Here is a 14,278-nt window from a genome sequence, read left to right as displayed (position 1 = left end):
TCTGCAAATAAAAAGGTTTATAAAGTGGATAAGCAAAGTCAAGTCATACAAAATGAGCATTAAAACCAATTATGTCTCCTTATATTAATGTGTAATGAATACACAGACACTAAAGTTAAAATATAATAGAGATGAGAGATGGAGGCAGTTTGAGGTGCTCCCCAGACTGTGTGCTCCTACCCCTGCAGTGCTCCTGTCCCTACAGAACCCGAGCCAGAGCCGCAACCCGAGCATAAACCCAAACCTGAACCCTAGCCCGAGCCCGAGCCCGAGCCCGAGCCTGAACCCGAACCCGAACCCCAACCTCGAATTCGAGCCTAAAAAGGAGCCCGTGCCCGAACCGGACCCCGAACCTGAGCCAGAGCCCGAACCCGAGCCTGAACCCGAACCCGAACCCCAACCCCAACCCCAACCCGAAGCTTAACCCTAACCCTAACCCTAACCCTAACCCTAACCCTAACCCGAGCCTGAGCCCGAGCCCGAACCAAACATGACTAGCAAAAAAGTCAGTGAAATGATTCCTTATGATAGTCTGCTGTACTCATAGATTGTTGCCTAGCCCAGCTGTCATCAGAGAGGCTTCACTCGGCAACTGATGGAAACAAATATGAGACTCACAGTCAAACATTAGGCTGAGCTCTGGGAATCCTATGTAAGAGGGGTGGGAACGATTAAGGCAGCCAGAGAGACCAAGGACCCCACAAGAAAACGCACAGAATCAACTAACCTGGGCTCATAGGAGCTCACAAAGACTGAACCAACAAGTAAGCCTGCATGGGGCTGACCTAGGCACTCTGCATATATGTTATAACTGTGTAGCTTCTTGTGGGACCCCTAACAGTGGGAGCAGGGGCTGTCTCTGACTCTGTTATCTGTGTTTGGGACCCTTCCCTCCTACTGGGTTACCTCAACCAGCTTTAATAGGAGAGGAGGTGCCTAGTCTCACTGTGACCTGCCAAGCCATGGCTCGCTGATATACATGGAAGGTCTTCCCTTTTCTGAAGAGAATGGGGCTGTGGAGGTTGAGGGGAGAGAGGGGGAAATGTGATCCGGCTAGAGGGGGGGAGTTAATTAGTTAATAAGAAAAGAGATTTGTGCCATTCTTAGTTTTCGCTCTGAGGTCTGTTTGCCACCGAAGTCCCCATGCTTGGTGCTGCTGGACTAAGCATCTACAACAGTTAGCCCAAACATTTCTGTCCTTCTCCAAGCTGACTTGGTCACAGTGTTTCATCACAGCGACAGACGGGTGGCCAAGACACACTGTTCAGTACGGTGTTTGAGTCATGCCAGCGTCCCTGTGCTAATGTGCTGTGTTTCACAAGGTGCCAGCACTATGGGAAACTGAGTTAGCTCGGGCGACCTCTATCAGTGTTATTCTTACTACTGTGTGCTAACGGACACAACTCAAAAGTTTAATTTTTAAAATTATATTTAAAACAAGTGTTTTCTAAAAGTTATATTTGAAACGGAAATGCTTGGCTCATGAAGGCATAGTGGCACTTGCATTTAATCCCATCACTTGAGGCCAAAGCAAGAGGGTCCCTGTGAGTTCAAGGCCAGCTTGGTTTACACAGTGAGTTCCAGGCCAGCCAGGGCTACATAGTGAGACCCTGACTCGAGGAGTTGGGGTGGGCGAAGAAAACCAGTATGGTAGGTGTGTGGGGTGTCAGTATAGACGAATGAGTTTTGGCTCCTGCTACAGACAGAAAGGCTGGGCTGTACCTCTTCTTTCTCTGGTCTTGCCGGCTCCTCCGGTGATGTCAGGATTGCAGGTGTGCAGCACTCACTATGCCTACGGGTCCCTCGGGGTTTGGGGGTCATAGTGCTGGGAAATTATCATAATCGGTAGAGGGCTTGCTCAGCATCAAGCCCTGGATTCAATCCCCAGCACCAGATAGCTGAGCACTCCGGAGGTGGAGGCATCCTCCACCTCATAGCTAGTGCACGCCCCCTGGGGGACAGGGTACTGAAGGATAATATACTATGCATTCCAAATTACTTACACCTGTAACTATGGATGAATCAGGAGGACTGCTGTGAATTCAAGGCCAGCTTGGACTACATGAGAAAACCCTGTACACACATACACATATACATGATATACATACATGCATACATACACATGCATACATGCATACATGCACACACATACATACATACACATGCACACATGCACACACATACATGCATGCACACATACATACACGTACATGCATACATGCACACACATACATACATACACATGCATGCATACTAATATTGATGTAGTTCTCTAGAATCGTGGGTAGGAGAGCCACAGGACTGCCAGGAGAGCAGGGGTCTTTCTCTCCCCTGCCTCTCCCTTTCCCACGATCCCATCAGGCCTTGCTAATTAATCCCAGTGTGGCAGGAAGTCGAAAGCAGAACTTTTCGTGACTGACTGCTCGGCTCCCAGCCACAAGATGGCAGGAGAAGATCAGAAACCCAGCCGGTCCCTGAGGAACCCTCTCAGCTAGTGACCGCCCGCTTGCTCTTCAGGGTGGGTGACCATGTGGGAAGACGCTTTTCTCTCTCTCCTTTTTTCTATTTTTCTTGGTAAAAGCCATCTGAGGTGCACAGTGAAACAAGTGGACACTTGGGAATTGGATCATGAAAGTTACCGACAGGAAATGGGCACTGTGATGTACTTTCTTGCTTTGCCGCTCCGTTGTGACCAGCCCCACTGTGATAAAGCCAGTGAGAATGAGCCTGGCAGCTATTTGTGTCCAGAAAATGGTGTCGTGTGCCACGCTGCCTGTCCCCACCCTGTACCACAGATGCAGTAGCCATGGACTGACTCCTTGGGGACGTGCCAAGCGTACTAGGGATGCCAGTGTCATCCCTAGTCTGGTGACCCAGAGTCTACACTCAAGCAAAGCCAACCCTTGGCAGGTGCCAGTCAAGGAGAAGACTATTTTCCAGGGAGATGCATTGAGACCTGGGAGGTGTGGCTGAGGTTTCAGAGTGGTTTCCACAGAGCCTGGCTGTCTGGACCGCTCCACTTCCGCCGGAACCAAGGCAACTTTGACCTGGAGGACACACAGGCAGTGGTTGGAGGGGGAAGCAACCCTTCATCAGAGGGACTTTCACGTCACCATGTGGGAATAATGGATTCCTTCACCCTGGTCCATTGGGATGAATTTAGCCCTTTCTGAGTATGTCCGAGTGTCCCCGTCACGGCAAGTTAGGGTCCTGTTTTAGAGGTGACTCATCGCACTAGCAATTGCTGAGGGGTGTGGCCTCTGGCCAGCCCGCTGGGGGCTTTGACATCGTAATGTGTATGGTGTTTTCGTGATGGTTTGCACTATGCAATGTAACTCCATGTTTGCCTTTCAATCAGGCAGTTCCTAAGACTTCCCCACCTGGCGCCTCCCAGTGCTTCATGGGTAGAAAACCTTAGGAGCCACTGCTTACCGGAATGGACACTAGAGAGAGGAGGGAGAGGGCTCAGAGTTGGTCTGAGGGATCCAGAGGTCCGGGGGCAGCCGTGGTGCAGTCTCAGATGGCTCTAGGACAGAGTACAAAAACCTGGATACCGATCTGGGCTCTGTCAGTGGGAGCGGTTTCTGGAATGGGCCTCTTGCGCAAGCCTGATGCTTTACAAGAAAAGGATTTGAGAATGAAAGAAGGGATGCAGCTAGTACAGCACCCTGGAAGGCTGCAATCAAACACACGGGTCAGCTGCTGCCTGCAGCACATGGCTGGAGGCCCCTGGCATGCGGCCAAATGCACATAGAGATATCCTCAATGCTGGCCATTTTACAAAGATCAGGAGGGCATTGGCACTCCGCAGCAGCCAGAGTAGGGCACACACAGCTAACGGGTTAATGACGATCCACACTCACAAAGAGATGGACGTCAAGCAACTCTCTGGATGCTTCCAGCAAGGATGGCAGGATCCAGTGGCGCCGGAAGTGTGCGGATAGCATTAGATGCAGTTGCAAAGCAGACCAACCCACCCTAGTTAATTGCAGGCTTCACACAGGCAAGCGCTTGCTGAGGTCCTCCACTGGTAGGCTCCGTGTCGTATCCCAAGACGGTTTTGAAGTTTTATGCTTCCAGGAGAAAAAGATCCGGATTGCGAGGCTCGTTCATCTCTGGGGTGAGTCACTGTTCAGTAACTATTCAGTTTCTCAAAGTTATGCAAGATTGGAGTGGAGAGGTGGGCCTGATGGTAAAACCCAGAGTACAAGAGTTCATAAAGCTCATCTCTGTTTCAAAAGGGGCGTTCTGCCAGGTGTGGCGGTGCATGTCATCTGTAAGCCTAAACCTGGGGGTGTGCTGAAGTAGGAGATAGCAGGTTGAAATCAGCCAGGGCTATTTAGTGAGGCCCTGTCTCCAAAAATCAAAATAAATAATAAACAGGATCTATCTTCTCTAGCTTATTCTTTTTGGTGCAATGGGTACAGTTCAGCTAAGACAGATGCACAGAGCCTAGTGTCCTCTGAGCAGAATTCGAGGTGCTTGTATTTTTTCCTTAGCTTTATTTCTTTAAGATTTTATTTTATTTTATGTGCATTGGTGTTTTGTCTGAATTTATATCTGTGTGAAGGTGTTGGATCCCCTGAAACAGACAGTTATGAGCTGGTTGCTGGGAATTGAACTCGGGTCCTCTGGAAGAGCAGTCAGTGTTCTTAACTGCTGAGCCATCTCTAGCCCCCTTAGCTTTGTTTCTAATGAAAGGAAGTAAGGACATAGAAACAGAGAGACTTGGCAGTCATGTAGAAAATGTCCTTTAGAACCTTTTTCCCCAAGTCTTTTTACATATAAGACCCTCTTCTGGTGTTAAAGGTGCCCAGTGTTCTCATAACAGTGTGGTTCTGCCTTGTGTCCATTGAGAGAGGGGAACAAGCCGGACTGTCCTGCAGCCAAGACTTTAAGAGTAGAAGTCATGTTGAATTCTGGTAACTGTAAAGTTTTCTTCCCTCTTTGCACAGAGGCATACTGGCATGTTTTATCGTGGCCACAATTGCCTTAGGCACCTGCGAAGGGTTTCATACATGCAGTGCAACTTTCTACAGCTCCCATGATACCCTGATCTGATAAAAGGCCATAGGCTGCTTTTCTTGATATCTCTGTGGACTGGGCCCGTGGCTTAACAGTGGAGAGAGAGAGTCTGTGTGTCCTGCTACATCACAGGTGTGGGGAGAGGCCCGGGGTCCCCCCAACCTGATCCCTCATGTTCTCTTCCCGTTCTGTCCTCAGTCCACCCACAAGATTTCTTCTATTTCCTCTTCCCAGGGAGATCCACCCCCCCCCCACACACACCTCCTGAGACCTCCTTCTTACCTAGCCTCTCTGGGGCTGTGGATTGTAACATGGTTATCCTTTACAGCTAGTGTCCACTTATAAGCACATACCACGTTTGTCTTTCTGGGTCTGTGTTACCTCACTCAGGATGATTTTTTTCTAGTTCTGTCAATTTGCCTTCAACTTTCATGACGTCGTTGTTTTTTAACAGCTGAGTATTACTCCATTGTGTAAATGTACCATATTTTCTTTATCCATTCTTCAGTTGAGGGGCATCGAGGCTGTTTCCAATAAAGCTTCTCTGAACACAGTTGAATAAGTGTCCTTATGGTGTGGTGGAGCTTCCTTTGGGTATATGCCCAGGAGGGGTAAAGCTGAGTCTGCCATATTGATCTCCAAAGTGTCTGTATAAGTTTGCACTCCCACTAGCAATGGAGGAGTGTTCCCCTTGCTCCACATCCTCGCCAGCACGAGCTATCATTTGTATTTTGATCAGCTGCTGTAAGATGGTATCTCAGAGTTGTTTTGATTGTTATTTCCCTGATAGCTAAGAATGTTAAACATTTCTTTAAGTATATCTCAACCACTTGAGATTTTTCTGTTGAGAATTCTCTGTTTAGAACTGTACCCCATTTTTAAAAATTGTATTATTTGGTATTTTGATAGTTTCTCGGGTTCTTTATATATGCTGGAGGTCAGCCCTCTGTGAGATGTGGGGTTGGTGGAGATATTTTCCCATTCTGTGGGCTGCCATTTTGTCTTTGGCAGCATCCTTTGCCTTACAGAAGCTTCTCAGTTTCAGGAGGCCCCATTTATTACTTGTAGGTCTCAGTGTCTGTGCTCCTGGTGTTATTTATAGTCAGGAAGTTGTCTTCTGTGTCAATGTATTCAAGCTTTCTCTTCTATCAGGATCAGCACATCTGGATTTATACTGAGGTCTTTGATCCACTTACACTTGAGTTTTGTGCATGGTGATAGATGTGGATCTATCTGGATTCCTCTATGTAATTTTGGCTTGTCAAAATCAGGCATCTGTATGTGTTTGGACTTATTTCTGTGTCTTCAGTTCAGTATCATTGATCCACCTGTCTGGTTTTATGGTGATAACATGTGGTTTTCATTACTATAGGTCTATAGTAGAGCTTGGAATCGGGGATGGTGATCCCTCCAGATGATACTTTATTGTACAGAGATGTTTTGGCTATCCTGGGTATTTTGTTTTTCCATATAAAGTTGAGTATTGTTCTTTCAAGGTCTGTGAAGAATTGTGCTGGGATTTTGATGGGATTGCATCGAATCTGTAGATTGTTTTTGGTAAGATTGCCATTTTCACTGTGTTGATCCTACTGATCCATGGTCATGGGAGACCCTTCCATCTTCTGGGTTTTTGAAGAGGAGGGAAGTGAGACTTGGGGAAGGATGCACCAGGTGAGCTGAGGGTGAAGCAGAGTGCCCCAGCAAGAGCTCTGGTCCAGAGTTCTCTCCACAGTGAGGCCTCACCTGGCCCCAGCAGACTTTTTTTTTTTTTTTTTTTTTTTTTTTTTTTAAGACTGAGACCAAACAGAACCAACTGGTTTAGTCAAGAGCAAGCCTTTGGGAGGAAGCCTTTATGGCCAGAGAAGTGTGCTGACCCATGGGAATCGGATACAGATGAGGCCACAGTTAGGGGTTCGCTGACTGTGGGAGGGACTGTGGACCACGTGTGACATGTTTCAACCCGATCAGAGGATGATGAAGGCAGCAGAAGGCAGGGTGAGGCTTTGAGGTGACGTGAGGAGAATGTGATCCATATAGTTGGCCAGGCCTTCCGTTTCCTAAGTGAGGAGAACCTTATCTCCTTTACGGGGATATTGGATTTCACCAAGACTGAAGACATGCAGATGCTTCTTCTACATGCTCTGTTTCCGTACAGGTACTGAATACATAATAGCTAAATGTGATTGTTCCAGCCCATTGCTCCTAAAGAAGAAAACACAACAGGGAAATAACCCAACTTTGTACAGTTTGTGTGTGTGTGTGTGTGTGATGTGTGTGTAAATGTCTGTCTGTGATGTGTGTATGTGTAAATGTAAATGTGCCTGTATGTGTGATGTGTGTTGGGGCGGTGTGTGTGTGTGTGTGTGCATGTGTGTGTTAATGTGACTGTGAATTTTTTGTGCATGTGTGTGTGTAAATGTGACTGTGGTGTGTGTTTGTGATGTGTGTGTAAATGTCTGTGATGTGTATATGTGTAAATGTAAATGTGCCTGTATGTGTGATGTGTGTTGGGGCGATGTGTGTGTGTGTGTGTGTGCGTGTGTGTGTAGATGTGACTGTGGTGTGTGTTTGTGATATGTATGTGGTGTGATGTGTGTGGCTCAGACAATTTGGTGGAGATGGTTCTCCCCTCTCACTTCCCTCCTGAGTCCTAAGAGTCACGCTCACATCACCAGGCTTTGTAACAAGTACCTTTACATACTGAGTGCTTCACTGGTCACCAGTGTTCTCCGTAATCAGCCATTAAGCTGGACCAGCAGCATAAGATGAAAACTGTTTGGCAGTTTTCTATATGTATGCTGTATTTCTTGCTGCAAGGAAGGGGGAGTATATGTTGGTGAAGACTAGAGGACTTCCTCAAGTGTAAAAAAACTAGTAAAAAAACAAAAATACATGCCTTAAAAAACAGCTTGATATCTTTGTTTCATGTTGGGTAACCTGTAATTTAAGGCCAATAAACTTGTTTTATATCTAAGAGAAAGAAATTTCCTCAGGAAAGGTGACATTATGGGTTTAGAAGGAAATTTCTAAGCTGCCTCACATTACCATCTACTAAGTATGTGTTGGATGCAGTTGATTAAACTTTGGCCTGACCACTTTAATTTACACGTACAACTGTGACAGAGACAAAGGACCCAACTTAACACACCTGTAGACTGCTTTTAATTCCCTGGAGAAAGAAGTGCTCTTTAACTGTTTACTTGGGGAGTGCTCAGTTTAGAAGGACAATTTATCAATACTACCAAATTTATGGGATGGGGGGTTCAGGGGCCCTGTGATCTCCTTTAGACTGGACCTCTGATTTCTTCCAAATCCAGTCTGAACGAAGCAGTTAAAGGAACTGTGTGTTGTCAATTAATCCAGAGAGTTTTCAGGTGTGGGATGACACATTGGTTTCCGAGAAAGGTCAGCTTGTTGGGATCCAAACCCCATGCATTCCATGTGAAAACTTCTGATCAGAGTTGTCATGACAACCCACTCCTTCTTCAGGGATGTATTTTTGTGACCAACAAGTGAAGAAAATAAAAGGCCCACTCATCTTTTTTATGGGTTGTCAAAAATACCTACATTCCAAGGGCTTTCCGTCCTTGAAAGGACGGCGAGACCTGATTCTGAATGACTCCATACAGGTGACCAGTCCCCAGACATTCGGGGGCCCTGGGAGTGCACCCATTTACAGAACTATTCACTCAGCTTCATTGTCTGTTTCAAATATAGAAGTTTAGAGTCCCCTTCCATGAAAAACTAAGCCTTCGTACGATACAGCAGAGGACTGAGAGTCTACAAGGGCTCCGAGTGCCATGTGAGTGTGGGAGTGTGGGAAAGTGGTCTTTCATAAAATATCTCCAGTTTGGGGGACCTGACACTTCCTCCTCACGTTATGTCTTACTTGGTGATTCTGTCACCCATTTCAATGGTAGCGCTGCTCCTCAGACTCCCGTGCCAGGGTTTTACTATTACGTAGGCATGGTGTCTATCTGGGCAGCCTAACATCTTTAAACTGACACCAACATCAGACATACCGATTTGGCTAAACTTCATTTTTCCTCCATCACCTTCTCGTTTATAGGCTTACTCCATCTCAAGCTGTGGTTACAGGAAGAACAACAATCAGACTTAATGTCCTTTGGGCCCCAAGTCACACCCCATGGGGGCTTTAGTGTCAGACAACTCCTGAAAACTTGGTATTAGTGCACACACCAAATTGCACCAGAGAGGCACAACTTACTCCGAAGAGCAATGGGTATGTCCGCAAGGTCTTGAAGTAGCATGTAATCTGTAACTAAGGTTCCAACAGCCGGGCATTTAAATAGATCTAACAAGTGACCAGGGACACTTGCTCCTTTCTTAAGATGAGGAATGAAATAAAAAGCAGATCACGTACTTACCAGGTCCATTGCCTGCTGGTCTGCTCCGGAAACTACACTAACACTGACTGTAGCGATCTGTTCCATGAATCGGGCAAAGGCCTGGAGATTGAAATAAAGACAAGACAGCGGGTCATTCGTTCAATGGCAATGTCGGAACACCAAATGCTGAATGCCGTTTATTGAGGGGATGGAATGGGCTTAAATACCGACTTATAGCACAGTGGAAAATTACAGGAATTTTAGACTTAGCTCCTCCTCATGAGGTGTGTGTTGTCACACAGTGTGTGTTATCAAAACAGGGAGAGTACCAACAAGGAGTTCCAGCCAACAGCTTCAGGCTTGCTCAAGATGCTCGGGGGTCCATGCAGGGCCCTACAACTGACTTCTGTCTTCTCAGCTCCTGTCTTACACTAAGGGTTTTCACAGTTACACTTCTAAGACTGGATTTCAAAAGAAAACTTGAACATTTTGTTTCTTTCCTTTAGTGGTCAAACAGTAACAAAATGTGTCCAACTGTGCTCCATGTCTTCCCAGATCTAAAATCCAGCTGGGAAATAAGAAGGGAGAAGCTAGATCTGAGTGTAGAGGCCCAAGCCTGTAATTCCAGCACTCAGGAGGTTAGGTGAGGAGGATGGCAAGTCTGAGGCCAGCCGGGCTATACATAGCTAGACCCAGTGACAGAACAAAACAATCCAGTTTTCATTTCTTAGACTTTCAAACTTCTCATTTATTTATTTATTTATTTAGAGACCGCGCTTTTCCGTGTAACCCTGGCTGTCTTGGAACTCACTCTGTAGACCAGGCTTGGGTGTCCACAAGCACTGCCAGCCTTCGCCACTGTCTTTAAACAGATGAGTGCATTTGCTTGTCTCATGCCTTTGGCTCTGTCAGCATTTATGCAGAGCCCAGAGTCCTTGTTTGTTGTTTTCTGGACAGCAGCTTCTGTAATTGACACTGTTTTTTTGTGAGGCTTCTTCGAGGTCTGGGTCCAGGATAACTTTCTGGAGAGGGTTTGTGCTTATTCTGATAGCTGCTTAGAGTATCACGCACAGGAACTGATGCTGCTTGATAGCTACATACCCTCACGGTCTTGCCTCATCGTCTTACCAGCCTGCCACAGGTGTGACTTCTCAGGGAAGGGCATCTTTCTGCACTGATATCAGCACAGGCTCAGGTTTTCTCAGTCTTCTGCAAAGCAGACCACTTTTATACGCATCTTTACTACAGTTCCTTGGGAGCCAGCTTTATGGGCAAAATGTGTATCATTCTGTCAATCTCAGGCAAGCCTGGGGACTTCTTCCTTCCTTCCTTTCTTTGAAATAAGCTTTGTTTCTGATTTTCTTGCTTTCTTGTCAGCCCAGTGGTTCATCCTTAAAATTAAGAAAATATTAGTTTTCTGTTTATTTTTGGTTTTGTTGTCTATCAAGTTTAGTTTCTGAGTATTTCTTTACCCTATTGAACTGAAGTTCTTTAAACACAAGGCTAGATAATGCAGTCAGATGCTAAGCAGAGGTTTGGGTTTTTCTTAAGCTTAACAGAATTTTTATTTTTTTTAAAAGATTATGTGTAGGTACATGAGTATACATGTGGGTATGTGCATATGACTGCAGGTGCCTTCAGATGCCTAGGGTTTCAGATCTCCTGGAGCTGTCTTGCCGTTACAAGTGGACTGATGTGGTGCTGGGAATTGAACCCCAGTCCTTTGCAAAAGCAGCAAGAGCTCTTAACTGCTGAGCCATCTCCAGCCCTGGGTGTGGTTTTTAAAGTCCTTCAGTTTACACATACACACACACACACACACACACACACACACACACACACACCCAGGCCCCATGCTGGCCTCAAACTGTTGATCCTTCTGGCCCAGGACCCAGAGTCCTGGGATTACAGGCGTATGTTACTTCAGGCAGCTCTTCCCCTTTACTTTCTATTGAGAACAAACTTCCAGTCCAGATGTGAGACAGCGGCCAAAGAGGGCAGGGTGACAGTGCGTTGGCTAAGGAGCTAACAGAAATAAAAGGGAGGGAGGAGGGACGGGAAGGAGGCAGGCAGGCTTGATTTGCTGCGTGTTGGGGTGTAAACAGCCCACAGTGTCTATTCCAAACTACAACACAACTGTGTCCACGAGCTGCAATGTACTAAGTCCCACCGGCGGTAGAATGTCAGGTTCAAGCTGGGGTGGGGCGGGGGGCAATTTAATGCTCAGAGACCAGGGAGTGCGCACAATGAGGGGACCATCTCTAACAGAGCGAGTTTGGAAGCAGAGGCCAGATGACGACAGTGTAGGAGGCTGCTGTCACTGGATTTTCTAATAATTCAAGAGTTGTAGATCCGTCTCTCAGGTAAAGCCTCTTTGTAAAATACTGGCAACAGTATCAGAAAACACCCGCAAGGACACCAAACAGCCACATGGGGGCAGAGTTGGCCAGACCACCCACAGCTCTGGGCTGGCTGTGGAAGTGCGGGTTTGGGGGTGGGGTGTCCTGTGGCTCCTTTGACCCCAGCTACTTTTGGTAAATGCCCTATGGCAGGGCTGCAGCTCCTTCTCTCTGGGCCTGTGACCAGGGAAGCAAAGCAAGGCTGAGACCTGCCTTGGGTTCAGATACTGAACCAGATTCTGAGGCAGCCCCTCACTGTGTGACCCGAGGCAAATTCCTATAAAATGGGAGGGATACCTCTATAAATTCCTATAAAATGGGAGGGATACCTCTATCCTGGCAGGTAGTTCTGAGGACAAACTGAGGTGGGGTATGTGTGTGGGTGAGTGTGTATGTGAGTGTGTCTGTGAGTGCATGTGTGTATATGTGAGTGTGTGTGTGTGCGAGTGCGTGTGTGTGTGAGTGCATGAGTGCATGTGTGTAAGTGTGAGTGCATGTGTGTGAGTGTATGTGTGTGAGTGTGAGTGCATGTGTGTGCATGTGTGTGAGTATGCATGTGTGAGTGCATGTGTGTAAGTGTGAGTGCATGTGTGTGAGTGTGAGTGCATGTGTGTAAGTGTGAGTTCATGTGTGTGTGAGTGCATGCGTGTGAGTGTGAGTGCATGTGTGTGCATGTGTGTGTGAGTGCATGTGTGCGAGTATGCATGTGTGTATGTGCATGTGTGTAAGTGTGAGTGCATGCGTGTGAGTGAGTGCATGTGTGTGTGCATGTGTGTGTGTGTACCTGCCTCCTTGAGTGGAACAGCCCTCTTCTTGTGCCAGTGGACACAGGAGCATGAGGCAGAGGGGGTGATCCCTGCATCAGGGTCTCCATTGACCCAGCCTTTGATTTTGCCTGGCAAATGTTGAAAGAAAACCTTCAAAGCCAGACTCTGCCCTCAGAATGTAAATGAAGTTGGCGCAAAAATGGAGCTTGGCTATCTTCTATGTTTCAAAAACAACTTTTAAACATTTATTTATTTAGCATGTGAATACATCTACATGGGGGACAAGCCTTTCATGGTGGGCATGTGGAGATCAGAGGTCAGACAATGTGCAGAAATCAGTTTCTCATAGGTGTAAAGGCCAAAAGCCGCCAGACTTGGCAGAAAGCACGCACGGCTCTAGCTGAGCCGTCCCGGTGCCCCATCCTTGTGTTAGAGCACCCCCTTAGTACAGTGCGGTGGAACCCAAATGCTTTCGGTCCATATTGTCACTTAGCCCAATCTGGAGCCAGGACTCTAGGAATGAAAACACCCCCAAAGTCAAGGGCTGGTAAATGGAGGAGTCAGACCGAGCTCACAAGCGTGGACTTGCAATTTTCTCATCGTTCAGTGCTGTGGAACCAATCTCCTAAGAGCTCTGCAGGGCTTAACCTGCAACTAAGTGCTCAGGTCAGGGGTCAGAGCACACTGTGACAGCAAAGGTTAGCTGTTCTTACCTCCTAATACCAAAGCGGAACTCAGCTCAATTTACCATCCTCCTAATTTTTAATAATATATTTATTTTAGTTTTTAATTTCACATACCAATCCAAGTCCTCCTTCCCCTCATCCTGCTCCCCCCACCGTTTCCCTCACCCCATCCCCTGTCCCCTCCTCAGATAGGGTATGGCCTCCTGTGGTGAATCAGAGAAATCTGTCCCATCACTACCATGAGGCCTGACCAAGGCTCTTCCCCCTGTCTAGTCTGAGCAAGGTATCTCTCCTAGCAAATGGGCTCCAAAAAACCCAGTTCATGTACTAGGGACAGATCCTGGACCCACTGCCAGTGTGGCCTCATAAACTGCCCAGTCCACCCATCGCCACCGTCCTGTGCAGGTTCCACAGCTGTCAGTCCGGAGTTGGTGATCTCTCACTAGCTCTGGCCAGCTGTCCCTGTGGGTTTCCCCAGCAGGGTCTTGGCCCTTTTGCTCATATCGTCACTGTCAACATCCCATTTTATCTGAGGGAATCACTCCCTGGTGGTGCCCGGGCTCCCGGTGCTCTTAAATGCATATTTGCCCTCCAGATGAACTACAGGCTGGGGAGGCTTTCCAGGGCGTCATCAGGTCATGCCTGTGGCAGGAAGCGGGAAGCAAGAGGGTAGGAGGTGTAGGTCCTCTTGGAGAGCCAGCGATGACAAAGATTGCCCGGGGTGACACCCACAGGACAACCGCTCTGTGCTTTGGTCCATGATGTTCAACAAAGACGTTTCACGGTGACAGGTTTGCTGAGAAGACAGAGGAAGGACAGGGCTGGGGAGCAGCCACAGGCCTGAATGTTGGGGACGTTCTCCTTTATAGCTGGGTCACGTGTTTGTTGAGATAACCTAGACGCCAACTCAGAACAAAAGCAAGCGTGCTCTGTCACACGTGGTGCTCAGCAGCAGGAGAATGTGGGCTCTGGGGTTAGAGGAACACCATGGCCTGCCATGGGGAGGGTTGTGCTAGGTGTACAGCAGTGGTCCCCGAGGAAGCCGAGCCTGC

Source organism: Phodopus roborovskii, unplaced genomic scaffold (assembly GCF_943737965.1).
Source record: "Phodopus roborovskii unplaced genomic scaffold, PHOROB, whole genome shotgun sequence".
Lineage (NCBI taxonomy): Eukaryota > Metazoa > Chordata > Mammalia > Rodentia > Cricetidae > Phodopus > Phodopus roborovskii.
The sequence above is the reverse complement of the archived record's forward strand: the minus strand, read 5'-3'. Positions refer to the sequence as shown.